This window comes from Leuciscus leuciscus, assembly GCF_965113295.1.
Source record: "Leuciscus leuciscus genome assembly, chromosome: 3".
Taxonomy (NCBI): Eukaryota; Metazoa; Chordata; class Actinopteri; order Cypriniformes; family Leuciscidae; genus Leuciscus; species Leuciscus leuciscus.
Window position 1 is genome coordinate 52,661,243 of NC_138727.1, and position 17,071 is coordinate 52,678,313.

At 44.6% G+C, this 17,071-nt stretch overlaps 1 protein-coding gene across 1 annotated transcript in view; it reads right to left on the bottom strand.

Moving 5' to 3' along the window:
- Nucleotides 1-17,071, bottom strand: part of LOC309493808 (uncharacterized protein) — an 89,019-nt gene that overhangs the window by 3,902 nt on the left and 68,046 nt on the right. The window lies entirely within an intron of this gene.

The window sequence follows — 17,071 nt, forward strand, 5'->3', positions numbered from 1 at the left end:
TCAAACACCCTAAAACAGGCCAAACTGGACCTGTGTGTTGATGACCATAAACTGGAAGTGAAGGATGATTTGCATCGCTGTCGTGTTCAGGAACAGAGAGGATGATGGGAAATAGAGATTGTGGGATGAGGACTTCCTGTTATTAAACACGAGTGACAACAGGAGATTCACATTTCCCTTTTCTCAGTAGATGTCACTGTTCTGCCATTTTCACTATGATGTTATAAATAAATAAATAAAATAAGTAAATAAATAATCCTTTAACTTTGAGTTCAAATATGAATGGTAGAAGCTTAGAAGATCCTACATGAATGGCAATCCACAAAACAAATGAAAAAGTGCTGGCAAAATGCATTCCTGATAATGGCTTAGGTCCTAAAGCAAAATATAACAACATATACAAACAAGGTAGTCGAAAATATGAAGAAAAAAAAGGACAAAAAATTATCCAAAAGGAAAAAATGTTGGAGCAAATCCAATTGGAGTAAGCAGCCTCAGGTTCGCTTCATACAAACAACATTACAATACTTAGGCTAACATTCTTCTTCTTCGGCAGCATTCAAAAATTCATACTCATCGAGTAGGTACTTAATTTCAATTAAATAATTATTTATCGAGCATTAAGAGAAATGTAGTCCAAAATGAAAAAATGCTGGAGCAAATCACATTTTACGCTATCACAAGAAAAATAGCTAAAAAGATATGAATGACAGGTTTAATTAATCTGTAAATGTATTGATATTGATGAAACTTGCACATTTTGTGGTCTTGTTGAAGAAACAGCTGTGACTGTAGTATAACCAATACATTTTGGGTTGATTTATATATATATATATATATATATATATATATATATATATATATATATATATATAAAAACACTACAGTAGAGTAATTTTACTATAATATACTTATTTTTATTTTTATGTGGGTCTACAATCCACAGTTTTATCCTTAAAGATATTATTTTTTGTTACGAAAACCCAAAATCGTAGTTAATTTCTTTATTATTTTATGCAAAACAAATTCCTCCACAAGCAACAAAAGTGGCTTAAACCCAGATAGCATCATTGTTTCAGCCCACATCTGGCACACGTGGAACGATGATCTGGCCCACCACATGCAGCGTGGAATGACGGCCCTTGGGCAGCTCGCTCCTGTTTGCCAGATCTGGGCCACAAGCAGGCCATAGCAATGCCACATGTCAGCCAAGAGCAAAGAAATAAACCACAACTGGATCTTATCTGAGCCACAAAATCTGTGTATATTAAAGATGGAGTCATCTAAGCTTTAATAAGCCTGTTAACAAGCAGAATCTTATTTTATATTTTTTTTTTTCAGATTTTCCCAGATTTTTTCTGTCCTTGCAGGCCCAAGCTGCTCCACCACACAATCTCTGCACCAAAATGCACAGAAATCAAGAATAAGAAAAGTGCTGTAATAACTCTGTTTGAAATTACAATGATTAAAATAAACTACAACTTATAAATAGTTTATTCATTTTGTAGTATACTCACTCAAAGCCTTTGATGGCAGCATTCCTCTTCATTAGCCTCTTTCCCCCGGATAAACACACATGGTCGGTTGCAGGAAGGTTTCTTCAAGTGTCTTAGAGATGTTGCCACAGTTCTTTCTCAGTTTTTTCTGTTTCTTCATGTAATCACAGACAGACTCAATGATGGTGAGATCAGATCATACCGGCTGTTGTCAGACTCCTTGTACATACACAAATCTCACTGGATTTTTTACAATTAATGGCAAAAGGAATATTTGGAAATTTAAACTAATATTTCCTACTGACACATATGAAACGTATCTTAAATGTAAAAATCTAGTAATCTGTACTATTCAGATACTATGCCTTTTTTACTCCGAAAACCCAAGTTAAGATTAATTAATTGGCAATTAATTAATCAAGCAACAAAAAGTTTTGCAGCAGTGCTATTTTTAATAGACTTTTCACTCAGTTTCTCAACTTCTCCACACAAACCCTAACATCCAAGACTCAGATTATGAATCTCAACAATGGTGACATGCTTCATGCTGCAATGCATGCTGGGAGCCATTAGTTCTCTTACGAGAGTACTCTCGTGTTGCGTAAGCTAGCTTACGCTACGGGAAAAACCCTTTTCTCGAGAATACTGAAGCCAAAAAATTATCCTTAATTTTTGCATAAGTTTAAAACGCATTGCTGCATAAGCAGACCTAGGCAGAGCGGCTCGCGCGCCTATTGGTTGCTCAGCAGCAACTGCTGCAACCTATCCAGGACCTGCTCGTGACGAAGCACCAATGAGGGCGCGGGCGCCCGTGCGCGTCACGTCCCGCCAGAATGGGCGTGGCTACAGACTATAAAAGCAGGCCCGTGAGGTTGTTCTCTGATTTTTCAACTCTTCAGCGAAGTGGACACTCACCTCGCTGTTCTCCGGAGAAGCTGCGCCGTCGAAGAGCCTTCAGCGGGACGAGCTTCAAGCCGGCCATCTCGCCGCTTCCTCTGCCGTTCCTGCTGCGCTATCCGGCGCCGAATATCCTTTTCTTACCGCGTGTTACGTTACACACGCTTGCATCTAAAAGAGCGAGGCGTTGTTGCAAATGCCTCTTTTCAAGAAATGCGGCTCCTGCCGAGCCGATCTCAGCGACGGGGACCGCCACATCCTGTGCGTTTCCTGCCTGGGACAGACACACGCGGACCACGCGCTTTCCCTAGGCGGCTGCCCGGAATGCGAAGTAATGTCTATGGCGACCCTGCGGGCTCGCCTAGCATCTTTCAGCGTGGATCCCGCCCCTCCGCTTCTCTCTTCTGGGCCGCGCCGTAAAAAGCGCCGTTCACAGAGAACACCGGAGGCATCTGCCGCGAGCGCTTGCATGCCGGATCTCTCCCCGTGTGCATCGCTCTCTGCATCCCCCACCTCTATCACGGCCGGCCAGCCGCCCGCTGTGGATATCGAGTCGGGGGGAGATGACGCAGAAGGGGACAGCTGCTCTATCCTGGCTTCTGACTGCGAAGGCTGGTCGGGCTCCATTCCGGACCCCGCCCCTTCTCTTCAGGAATCGAGCGGTGTGCGGTCTACGTTCGACGCTGAGCTTCTTCGCCTGCTTACCAAGGCCGTGGAGGACCTCGGCCTCGATTGGTCGCTTCCTGACGAGCCTGCACCCAGCAGGCTGGACGGTTGCTTTCTGCCAGGCCGCCGCTCGACGCCTCACACGAGGCCTGCCCCCTTTCTTCCGGAGCTCCACGAGGAGCTCACTAAGAGCTGGAAGGCGCCATTTTCTGCCAGGCTGCGTTCTACTGTCTCTTCGACGCTCTCTCTAGTAGACGGCGCGAAAGACAAGGGCTACCTCTGCATTCCTCCGGTCGAGGAACCGGTAGCCACGCACCTCTGCCCGCCTTCCGCTGGATGGCAGTCTCATCCTTCACTGCCTTCCAAAGCCTGCAGGACTACTTCGGCTTTGATCGGTCGCGCCTACACCGCCGCCGGTCAAGCCGCGTCCGCACTTCACACTATGGCCGTGCTTCAGGTCTATCAGGCCGACCTTCTCCGTAAAATGGACGAGGCGGGCCCGAACCCTGAGAATTTTCAGGACCTCAGGAGCGCGACCGACTTAGCGCTACGAGCCACTAAGTCCGCTGCTCAGGCCATCGGGAGGAATATGGCATCTCTCACTGTCACCGAGAGACACTTGTGGTTAACGCTGTCCGACATGAAGGAGTCCGACAGAGCCACTTTCCTCGACGCGCCCGTGGCGCCATCCGGTCTCTTCGGCCCGGCTGTCAAGGGGTTTTCGGAACGGTACTCAGAGGTTCAGAAAACCTCCCAGGCTATGCGGCATTTCTTGCCGAAGCGCTCCAGTTCCGCTACGGGTCGCTCTAAACAGCCGCCCAACCGGAAATCAGCGCCACAGCCTCCCCCGCCGTCAGCCTCACAGCGCCGTCAGCCGAGGGATTCCCAGCGCTCACGCTCTTCCAGCCGCCACAGACCGCCTCCCCCTCGGGGACCCCGGTCCAAGATTGTGCTGAAGGCAGAGCCCTCAAAGTCTTCCTGACCGCGTTAGGAAGACGAAGATGGTCGAGTCCCGCTGCGGCCGGACCGCCATCAAAATCAGCGCGCCTCGCTCTCACAGTTCCCTCAGCAGAGGTGACTGGAGATGTGTATTTCACAGCCAAAGAAACCCGTTACACAACACGCTCGCCTGTACCCAAAGGCCGTTTTTACGGCCGCCCAAATAAATCACAGAAAGAGCATTCTGTCTGTTTATCCGGCTCACGCCGATGGTGTTATAAATGTAGGTCATGTGCCCACTCCACAGTGTTCGCGCCTACATACAAACACGGCCGACTCAGTGACTCACACTCATTCACGGCCCATATCCATAAACTCGGCTCGCGCCGTGTGTGTTTTGAATGTGGGAAAGGTGCCCGCTGTACAGCGCTCATCCCTACACACAAACACGGGCTGCTCTGTGATAAGAACTCATTCAGAGCCCCCGTCAATAAACACAAAACATGTCCCGTGTGTAAATCACCCTCTACCAGACACGAGCTGTGTTATGTGTGTGCGAAGCGCGCGCGCCTCCATGAGCGCGCGCTCTCTCTCGGGCGCTGTGAGATATGTGCCACACACACACAGCGACAACAGCCCGCGCGTTATTCTCCCTCTAGCTTTTCACATAAAGGCATGGAGGGAGCTGCCGGGCGTGTCAGAATGGGTACTGAACACGGTAGAACGAGGCTATTCACTACAGTTCGCTCGCAGACCCCCTCGCTTTCGAGCCAGGGTCGAAACCACGGTGAACAGCGAAGTAGCACACCTACTTCGCGCCGAGATTGCGAAACTGTTAGAGAAACGAGCCGTAGAAGTCGTCCCTCACACACTGAGCGAGGCAGGTTTTTACAGCAGATATTTCCTCGTTCCAAAGAAGGATGGCGGTCTCAGACGGCTGAACAGAGCCCTTATGCAGAGATCGTTCAAAATGCTCACGACCGCGCAAATTCGCCCGAGGGACTGGTTTATCTCTGTGGATCTGAAAGACGCATATTTTCAGATTCAAATAGCGCCCCATCACAGGCCTTTCTTGCGATTCGCCTTCGAGGGGCTGAGCTATCAGTACACCGTCCTACCGTTCGGTCTGTCCTTAGCACCCCGTACATTCACGAAGTGCATGGATGCAGCGCTTGCTCCCCTGAGACAACGGGGGATGCGAATACTGAACTATCTGGACGACTGGCTTATTCTAGCCCAGTCAGAGTCAGAGTTAATAGCGCACAGGGCTCTATTACTCGACCATTTACGGGATTTGGGTCTCCAAATCAACTGGACCAAGAGTTTACTGTCTCCCAGCCAGAGAATCTCTTTTCTGGGAACAGACTTAGACTCTGTGTCAATGCTCAGCTGCAGCTTTCAGGACCGGCAGCATTTTTCCTCTCAGACGTTTTCAGAGGATGCTGGGTCTTATGGCTTCGGCCTCGGCAGTGCTTCAGCTGGGCTTGCTTTTCATGCGCCCGCTGCAGCACTGGCTGAAGACGCGGGTCCCGCTGCGAGCATGGTCCGCTGGCCGCGTTCGCCTCAGGGTAACTCAGAACTGTGTCACAGCACTGAATCTCTGGAAGGCGGCAGACTGGTATCAGTCAGGAGTGGATCTGGGCATGGCTTCGAGACGAAAAGTAATCTCGACAGACGCATCCAACTCAGGTTGGGGCGCCCTCTACGAGGGCAGACCAGTGTTTGGTCTGTGGGCAGCCTCAGAAAGGCGCCTACACATAAACTGTCTGGAGATGAAAGCGGTCGAAAATGCCTTGAGATACTTTCTCCCCCTCCTCAAAGGCCACAACGTTTTGGTCCGCACGGACAACATGTCAGTGGTGTCATACATCAACCGCCAGGGCGGTCTCAGGTCACGGAGCCTTCACAAGCTGGCGGAACGCCTCCTCTTTTGGGCCCATCACAACCTGCGCTCACTGAGAGCGTCACATGTCCCGGGCTCCCAAAATGTGGGCCCAGACATGCTGTCCAGGGACAACGTTCCCCCCGGGGAATGGTCCCTGCACCCTCAGATAGCCCAGTTACTATGGGACATCTTCGGCAGAGCGGATGTCGACCTCTTTGCGTCGACGGAGAACGCGCACTGCCCAGTATTCTTCATGAAACAGAGAGATGCGCTGGCCCACGACTGGCCCAGCCGTCCGCTCTATGCGTTTCCCCCGATCGCGATGTTACCACAGGTAATCAAGCGCATCAGGGAGAGCAAATGCTCTGTGCTCCTCGTGGCGCCGCTCTGGAGGAATCAAGTGTGGTTCTCAGAGCTGATGCAATTGACGAGCATGACCCCGTGGCCGATTCCGGTGAGGAAAGATCTCCTCTCCCAGGCCAGGGGCACGATCTGGCACCCGCGCCCCGACTTATGGGCCCTGCATGCATGGGCCATCAACGGGTACCCGCTGACCTCCCAGCGGCAGTGTTGAACACAATTACTCAGGCTAGAGCACCCTCTACGAGAAGGCTCTATGCCTCTAAATGGTCAGTGTTTTCCGGCTGGTGCTCGGCCCGAAACTTAGACCCACAGCGCTGTAGCGTTGCAGAGGTTCTCTCCTTTCTGCAAGAGCTTTTGGACGAGGGCAGGTCCCCCTCCACGCTCAAAGTGTACGTGGCGGCCATTGCGGCGTTTACAAAACCTTTGCATGGCCGGTCACTGGGTAGAGACGACCTCATTGTTAGGTTCCTAAGAGGAGCTAGGAGGTTAAATCCTCCTCAACCCCCTCTGGTTCCAGCCTGGGACCTCTCCTTCAGATCACAGATCATTTCACTGTCAGCTCTTCCGAGATCTGAGGGTGAGGACGATGTGAATTTTCTCTGCCCCGTCAGGGCGCTGAGAATATATGTCGAACGGTCTGATGCTTTCAGGCAGTCAGAGCAGCTCTTCGTTTCGTTCGGTGGCCGCACTAAGGGCTTAGCCACATCGAAACAGAGCCTGTCCAGATGGATTGGTGCCCTCATTGGTGCTTCGTCACGAGCAGGTCCTGGATAGGTTGCAGCAGTTGCTGCTGAGCAACCAATAGGCGCGAGCCGCTCTGCCTAGGTCTGCTTATGCAGCAATGCGTTTTAAACTTATGCAAAAATTAAGGATAATTTTTTGGCTTCAGTATTCTCGAGAAAAGGGTTTTTCCCGTAGCGTAAGCTAGCTTACGCAACACTCGTTCCCTCATCTAGAGAGAACCGAGGTTACGTTAGTAACCGAGAGCGTTTTATAATATGGTGGCTCCCAGCATGCATTAATGCATGAAGCATGTCACCGTTGTTGAAATTCATATGCTAATTCTTGATGTCTGTGTGTGTCTAAAATATTTTTCCACTCATTAAATTTATAAATCACTACACAGATCTGTGGCAAGAAGTTTTCATTAGTGATCAAAATCTATTAACAACAAATAACAATTTTTAGTCAGTGACGAAATTAGTGAATCATTCTACTTCGTGATGGTTCAAACGATATCATGTGATCATCTTCGTTTCTGACATCCTTTGTAACAAATTATGTTTTTTGATTAACACTGTTACATAGATCACAAAAGCCAACAGTCAAACTGACCAACTAAAGGAAACACTAATCACCATAATAGTGACTTTACAAAACCTATTATGTTCAATAAAACATCAACATCTACACCTAAATTTATTCTCAACAACTATTTGGTAATACATGAAGCTGGCAATGATGTTTGTGGAGTTGTTTGATCCTCCTCTGCTGAGATCTTGAGAGATTTAATGTTGTCTTTTATTTTTAGTTGATTTAATCTCCAGAAGTCAGTTGTAGTTCTTGTTTCTCTTTTCTTCAGTGATTCTGCTTGTTATCATCAGGTGTCTTCAATGCTCAATCAACGCTCAATTAATCACTTAATTATCTAATTAACTCTAACACTGCTTCAGTGTTAATTTTAACACCCTGCTGGTGGTTCCCATATAAATTTAACACCAGGGATTTTACTGTGCACTGATTTCCCAAAGTCATCTTAAAGGGATACTTCACCTCTGGAAAGATGAATGTGTATTTAAAATGGGTAATTTTTGTAGTAGAAATGTGAAATTAATTTTGAATTTGGCGCTTTCTAGACTGAGAAAAGCCAGAAAATGTATTTTTGGCTTATGTGGATAAAAAGACAACAACTCCCAGAATGCACTTGCTTCGCTGCCCTAGGAGGCCACTCCCAAGCCACGCCTACCAGTAAGAGCGTGCAGTTAAACAACAAGGCCAGGCTACTAGTGAGACTCCGTGACGAGTTTGCCCGGGATTTCGAGATCGCCCAAAATGTCCGGGATTCAGCTTTTGCGTTCTACACTCGCCATTCATTATGTTTACTGTGGCGAGCAGGACGAGACTGAGGGCCGTGGGAGAACGGCGCGAGGCCGGTGGCGTGATTACTGATGAGCAACGGAGGAGCGGGAATTTTCTTAGCAATGTTAAAAAGCACATCAACCGATCACTTGTTTAGCGTTCATGTAAACTTTACATTCAGATTCACCAATCGGAATGAATTCAGTTAGATTGAAACAAAAGCTGTGCATGTAAACAATGAATGGCGACTGCAGAAAGCAAAAGCCGAATCCCGGACATTTTGGACGATCTCGATGGCCGGACATGTCCGGGAAAAAGAGGATGGTAACCCCTACTACTCAGCTTTCTCCACAGAACAAGAGCCTGCTAGCTTAGCTTCCAAAGAAAGACGGCTGATACTGTGTGTACATTCTGTGAGTGAGATCCCACCTCCTATGGGCGGGTTGAAGACATGCGGGACAGCCCCTCCTACTGGCTGTAGTCTTTAGCCTCTGGCCAAAAAATCCTCCGATGACGCAAAATGAAGATTTTCTACTAATACAAAGCTTAATGCTAAATCCTGAAGTATCCCCTTAAATGTTCAATTCTCAACAACTTCATAAATTGATCTAGATTTTCCTAAAAGGTTTTTGTTTGAACTCACCATTATGGTGATCATCACAAATCAGCTTATGTGATGTTCTCTCAAATTTTTCTGTTGTATTGACAATTAAACATTTAAGGTGACTTTGGGAAATAAGTGAATGCAAACAGAGTTTAAGAGAAAAGAGTCTTAGAGAAAAGTCTATTAAGAATTTATTTTTTTTGCTTGTGTGACGGATGCTAATATTCATGAGTAAATATTCAAAATAAGAATTAATGTATTTCACTAATGATCCTTCCTGTCAATTTTTGTTTATTTACTTTATACTTATTTGTCTAAGAAAAGGCTATAATTTGGTTTTTAATATCATTAGTATTAATTTGGGAAAGAAGTTTTGCGTTGTATTTTTGCCGACGTCGTGACGTCATTACCGTTCACCTCGCGCTGCGTCCTCCTCAGTCTGCTTTGAGTGAGTTGAGGAGAGGTAAGCAGTTAGAGGTGCTCTTCCGATTTAAGTTTATAAAAGTTCTCAGAAGGTTGATTAAGTTCATAATATGCGGTAATATTATTGTTAAGACTGTTATAAATGTCTTAGGAAGTGTTTTATGAATGGATGGATAGGATTCGATAGTTTTATTACTGAGTACAGCGATTTTGAGTATGTGTGTGCGTCAATAGAACGAGGTGATTTTAACTGATTCATTTACTGGTCTTTAATCTGCAGGTGATAAAATCACAGAGAAAACACTTTTCATTGCTGTATTTTCTCTTTAATCCATCCAGGTATGGTTTATTTCTGTTCAATTTTCCAATGTATTCATTTTGTATCAATTTGTTTCTTTACTAATTCATGAATGACTTAAAATTAGCTGCAAAAGAATATAATGGTATGTTTGGATAAATTGTGACAATTCATTTTGCACTTGTTTGCAACATGTTTCATTCATAGTATTTTTTATATGTTATTATCATTGTGATGTGTGTTGAGTCTGCTTTGAGTGAGTTGAGGAGAGGTGATAAAATCACAGAGAAAACACTTTTCATTGCTGTATTTTCTCTTTAATCCATCCAGTACCATCCACATCCTCCATGATAATAAATTCCCCATGGGCAGCAGTTCCAGTGTCCGGTGTCTTCTCTCAATAAAACAACACAACGCAGATCATAACAGTGGGCAGAATTAGGCCGGTTACAGTGGTGCCGTGACCCGGATGAAGATCAGCTCATCTTCCAGGATCTTCGTCCAAGGATCAATGCCGTTTGATTACCGGTGGACGCTGCGGTTCACTCAAGGTTTCAATGAACAGTAACACAAATGGGTTAATTTTTGCTGAACTGGACATTTCACTTCATAATTAGCGCTACCACCCCGCGATCGCAATCAGTTCGCACAGCCTCCTCAAGGTTCACCGACTTTAAAATAGTCGGCCCACACCTGGAGAGGGGACGTGTGGGTAGAGTTGAACAAACCCTCGAAAATGTTGATCTTATGCAAGTTTACGAAAGTGTCTGTGCACAAGCTCCTGTTGAAGTTAAAGTGATTGCACAGAATATGCAAACCCTTTAAGTGTTTGATGAATTGTTTTATGCACCCGTCTGTGTCAACGACAAATTCCATATGATGGGAATGTTGGACTCCGGATCCATGGCATGTACTTTCAGTGAAGCAGTAGAGAGCAGAATGCTGAGTGAGGATGTGTTGCCAAAGCCCACACCATTGTTGCAGGAAATAATGTTAATAGGCTGTGGAGGTAAAGCAACTAAGCCAAAATGCATGTATGAAGTTGAGCTGAAGGTGTATGGCGAGAGATGTTTAGTACCTGTTCTAGTTGTGCCAGGACAAAGGGACGACTTGATCATTGGCACCAACTTGATTAAGTTCCTCATGCACAGGATGAAGATCAGTGATGATTACTGCAGGATTGTGTCTAACGGCGTCTCAGAGCCATCTTCATCGTGTGAACAATTCTTGGATGTCATGGCAAATACTTGTCGTTGGAGAGGTGGAGATCCACCCGACAAGGTTGGGACTGTAAAGCTTCAGCAGTCAGTTACACTTATGGCCAAAAAAGAGCACCTTGTTTGGGGAAGGCTGCCGAGTAATACTGCTATGTCACCAGGGAGTACTATAATTGTGGAGGCCACTTCTTCCAGATCCATGCCACGGGACATCATCATTGGCCGAGTTGTTACACCATTGTGGGGAGATCGTTGGGCTCCTCTAAAAGTTACCAACCTTTTAGACAAACCAGTCACCAAAAAGAAATTGTAAGCTTGCGGATGTGTTCCCATGCCTAGCTGTGGAAGATTTTGAGCTGTTGCAGGGTTTCAGTCAAGTACAGTTGCCCACGTCCGGGAATTCTTGTCAACTCGCACCGAGCACAGCTGATCTTAAACAAAGACTAAAGGCCGTAGGCCTCAGAGACATCGACATTGATACATGCTCTGTCAAGGATGCAGCAAGAGAAAAGCTTGTTCGGCTGCTTGAGAATAACCATGATGTATTTTCTAAACATTCTCTGGATTGCGGGGAGGTCAGTGGTTTTGTCCATCGCATCCGCTTGACAGACGAGTGTCCATTCCGACTGCCATACCGTCGAGTACCACCTGCTCACTATCAAAAATTATGCCAAGTTCTCTCAGAAATGGAAGAGCAAGGCATAATTCGAAAATCAGTGAGCGAGTATGCTTCGCCTTTAGTTCTAGTTTGGAAGAAAGACGGCGGCTTGAGGATTTGTACGGACTTTAGATGGCTGAACGCCAGGACCATGAAGGACGCACATCCGCTCCCACATCAGTCTGACTGTCTTGTTGCCTTGGGTGGAAACACTCTCTTCAGTACTATGGATTTAACTTCCGGTTTTTATAACATCCCCATGGCTGAAGAAGATAAAAAGTACACAGCGTTTACTACTCCAGTAGGACTTCATGAGTACAACAGGATGCCTCAAGGGTTGTGCAATAGCCCAGCATCGTTTATGCGCATGATGTTGAGCATCTTTGGAGACCTGAATTTTAGTAGTCTGCTGTGTTACTTGGACGACCTACTGGTGTTTGCGCCTGACGAAAATGCAGCTCTGGAGCGGTTAGAGGTAGTATTCCAAAGATTGAGGAGCCACAATCTCAAGTTAAGTCCAAAAAAGTGCCATCTGATGCGGGCATCTGTTAAGTTTTTAGGCCACATCATTGATGGAAATGGTGTTTCTGTGGATCCTTCAAAGGTTGAGGCCATAGTCAAGCTGTCAAAAGCTGATCTCATGGAAGAAGATGGGTGTACTCCATCTGTGAGGAGGATTAAGTCTGTTTTGGGAATGATCCTCAATTACAAGCACTTCATCCCAAATTGCTCCTCCGTAGCCAAACCGCTCTTCTCCCTAACAGCTGGACATAAGAAGAGGACAAAGGTAAAAAATGAGGCTAAGGCAGGTCTTAGCACATCCCGACTTTTCTCTTCCATTAATCTTGTCAATCGATGCTTCTCTGGATGGACTTGGGGCTGTGTTATCACAAATACCAGCAAGCGAGGAGAAAGCTCGTCCCATTGCATTCGCAAGCAAGTCCCTAAGTAACTCTCAGAGGAGATATCCGGCACACTAACTCGAGTTTTTAGCCTTAAAGTGGAGCGTGTGTGAGAAATCCAGTCATTGGCTAAAGGGCCACACGTTCACTGTATGGACGGACAATAACCCGCTCACTTATATTCTAACCAAGGCTAAACTTGATGCTTGTGAACAGCGCTGGGTGTCTAAGCTTGCTGCTTACACCTTCGACCTCAAACATGTTGCCGGAAAGAAGAACACTGTGGCTGACGCTTTGAGCCGAGATCCTTTCGCAAAAACAATTAGTCACAGGCTCATCACAGAGCGATATGGCAGCTTACTCACTGAAGCTGCAGGTGTAACTGAAGATGGAATTCAAGACACTTTTCGTTTGCAAGTGAACAGTCTTCATGCGTTGCTTCAGCCGAATTCTGCAGTGTCCTATGATCACACAGTAGTCGGAACGCAATTGAACCTTCATAATCAGTGGGAGACTGTAACTGAGCTGAGGGCTATTCAGGCAATTCAGGCCATTCAGAGTGCAGTACCGCTTGGGTATGACACAATCTCAACAATCCCCCTTGAGGAGATTCAACATGGCCAAGAGTCAGATCCAGTAATTTCAAAAATGATGCCCTACCTGAGTCAGAAGAAGCGACCATCAAGGCGAGAGAGGGCTGGAATGGATTCCAGGGCTCTAGTTCTTCTTAAGCAATGGGATCGGCTGAAGATTCAAGATGGAGTAGTCTATCGTGTTTCTAAAGATCCTCTAAGCAAGCACAAGAGGTTTCAACTTGTGCTTCCTTCTAGTCTTAAGATTAAAGCCTTAAATGGTGTACACAATCTTGCTGGACATCAGGGACAGTCAAGAACTCTCCAGCTAACTCGACAACGCTTTTTCTGGCCTAGAATGGAGCGTGACATAAGGGACTATGTCAAGTGTTGTCAGAGATGTATATTGGCCAAAACACCAGAGCCATCTGCACGAGCCCCACTTGAGAGCATTAGAACCTCTGCCCCTATGGAGTTAGTGTGTTTGGATTTTCGGAGTGCTGAGGACAGCAAGCAGCGTTCTGTAGATGTATTAGTGGTGACTGATCACTTCACAAAGTTGGCCCATGCCTTTCCGTGTAAACCAGAAAGCAAAACAAATTGCGAAGAAGCTGTGGGATCAAGTCTTTTGTGTTTATGGTTTTCCAACACGCATTCATACGGATCAAGGGACCAACTTTGAAAGTACCCTCATAGCAGAATTGCTCAAGCTGACAGGTATTGAGAAATCCCACACTACAGCATACCACCCGATGGGAAACGGTGGGACTGAGCGGTTTAATCGGACCCTGGGCAGTATGCTTCGTTCTTTGCCTCTCAAGGAGAAAAACAAGTGGCCCGAGCAGATACAGACTCTGACATTCGCATATAATGCCACAGTACATGAGACCACTGGTTATGCCCCATTCCAGCTGATGTTTGGTCGCATCCACTGATGGGCAGTAACGCGTTAAAAGTAACGCGTTACTGTAATCCGATTACTTTTTTCAAGTAACGAGTAAAGTAAGGGATTACTGTTACTTCCCCGTAAGCAGGCTGCGTTACTGCGTTATACTGCGAGACTGTCTCGTGACGTGAGCCGTGACTCGTGAGTGACAATGACATGAGCGCCGCGAAGTCAGTGGTAAACACTAGGGATGAGCGAGTACAGCATTATCTGTATCTGTTAACCGTATGAATTATCTGTATCTGTATCTGTACTCGGACTGGGCGGGGCCTAACCCGGAAGTGGGCTGGATTTAACCCGGAAGTGGGTTGGGTTGTCTTGAAATGGGCGGGGCTTTAACCGGTATGTTATTTTAAGCATGCAATTGATATGGGTTGATCAGAGATTGTTATATTTATTGCTGATTAGAAAACTATTTACATGACAGCATCAGCATTGAGCTTCAGATCAATGGTTTTGATCACGATAACAAACGAACTACAGAACAAGTTTTGCAACAATGAATACAACACATGCGGTTGCAATTATGAAGTAAAATGTAATGAACAACAGTTTTCATCTCAACTAGGGCTGGGTGATATGGACCAAAAGTCATATCCCGATATATTTAGGCTGAATTTCGATATACGATATATATATCCTGATATTTTTTATTTTTCATGTTTTATTTTTTTCAAAATTTGTTAACACACACACATACTGTCCCCCTTTACTTAACATAAATTGTAAGAATATGACTAATAGTAAAGACTAGTACTAATAAACATTAGGCCTATGCTAAAGGTATTAAATAGCAGTCCCAAACTAGTTTTTGTTAATACAATGTTGGTATGAGCCACCACAGTCATTTAAAAATGTAAAAAAAATTACACAAAGAAAAATAGTGGCATTTTGGGGTTAATATGGAAACGACAGTTACCATGGTGAATACACAATACTAACAAGAACTGTTAATGAAACATGGAAACTGCTCCTGGTGAATAGAATGAAAATCATACCTGCATTACTTTTATTTCGTGTAATTTACAACGTAACGGCGTTGCATGCTCGTACACAGTAAAATCCCCAGTGTTAAATTAACACTCCTCAGTGTACATATGTGTCCACACTACAGGGTGTTAAAAATTAACACTGGAGCAGTGTTGAAGTTAATGAGGTAATTAAGTTAACACTGAAGCAGTGTTGAAGTTAATGAGATAGTTAAGTGATTAATTAAGTGATGATTGGCCATTAGTGGTGACACCTGATGATAACAAGCAGACTCACTGAAGGAAAGAGAAACAAGAACAGAAAAAAAGAGAAACTACTGACTTTGAACCATTATTGCACTTATTATTTTACCAGTTTGACTTTATTTCTGTCATACATCTACACACGGTCTTATTTAGATTTAACAGAAGTTTAGATGGTAATGTTTTATGGAATGTTTCGTTTCATGTCACCATTATGGTGACCAGTGGTTGCTTTAGTTGGGCTCTTGACCCTTTACTATTTAACATTAGTATTTCTCTGGCTGCTTCAACTCTGTGTTTATACAGCATATGTGTTTCCTGAAAGCATTGCAAGCCTAATTTGATTGTATAGACCATTTGTTGCAGTTGGTCTGTGATCAAGTTAGGCTTAAGATGCTATTGGAACTGCAGCCCTGGTTATGTCTTGATGATGATATTACTAGTGACCTGCTTTACTAATGGCACCCATCAATATAAACTGATTATCCAAATGTTCTATTATTTTTTCACTACAGTAGTTACTTCCAGCAATGTTTAGAGATCTGAAGAATTTAAAATCACACACAGACATCAAGAATCTACATATGAATCTCAACAATGGTGACAATCAAACAAACGCTTAATGTTGCAGTGCATGATGGGAGCCACCAATCAGAACGCATCAATGGCTGACATCATGCATTGCAGCATGAATAAATTATGCAGCTGAATTGTCCTGTAATTTTAATTGTTTTTCCTGTTTGCTTTTATTTTGCTATTGTTTTGTTCTGACTTTAGTAGCTTGTTTTGTGATGTTCAGAGTTGATCTGTTTGTCACTAGTTTGTTTATTGTCACCATTGTTGAGATTCATATGCTGATTCTTGATGTCTGTGTGTTTAAACACAATAACTTCTTTGCTCAAAGTATTTTCAAAAATTTTCATATTGCTGTTGGATCTCAAACTGTAGAATCTCAGAGCTACAATTAACAATACTAAAACAAGACATTATGCATATAGTCAAAAATGTAGACTATGAATGACATCAGTGAATCAGGTCACTACATGATAATGTTTTTATCATCAAAACATATTGTGAGCAGGTCATGTTTTCTCTTGCAGTAACAAATGTGCTTTATAAACACAGAGTTGTAGCAACCAGAGAAAAACTAATATTAAAAAATGAGAAGGGTCAAGAGCCCAACTAAAGCAACCACTGACCACCATAATGGTAACTTGAAAAGAAAAATTCCATAAAACATTACCGTCTAAACTTCTGTTGAATCTCGAGAACTTTTGTCGATGTATGACAGAAATAAAGTCAAACTGGTAATAATAAGTGCAACAATGTGTAATGACTCGAAGTCAGTTGTAGTTCTTGTGTTTCTCTTTTTTCTGTTATTGTTTTTTCTCTTTCCGTCAATGATTCTGCTTATTAACATCAGGTGTCACCACTAATGGCCAATCATCACTTAATTAATCACTTAATTATCTCATTAACTTCAACACTGCTTCAGTGTTAACTTAATTATCTCATTAGCTTCAACACTGCTTCAGTGTTAATTGAAGTGTTAATTAACACCCTGTAGTGTGGACACATATGTACACTGAGGAGTGTTAATTTAACACTGGGGATTTTGCTGTGTAGTTTCTTTTGCACTTTATATACAGTGAGGCGATACAGCGCGCGCGCTGCCGCATTTGCGCGTGCAATTGAGTGTGCGCTACGACTACAGTATAACGGCTGACAGGACAAGAAAGTCAATTTTTCTGAGGTGAAAGACTTTATTTCATGTTATAACATAACATGCTCTAAACACGCACGCAAAGTGGAAAAGGAGGGGCGGGGGCGCGGGGAGCAGTGCAGAGAGCTCCGGGTCAGCTGGCTTGGAGCAAGGATCACAGCGCAAATTTGA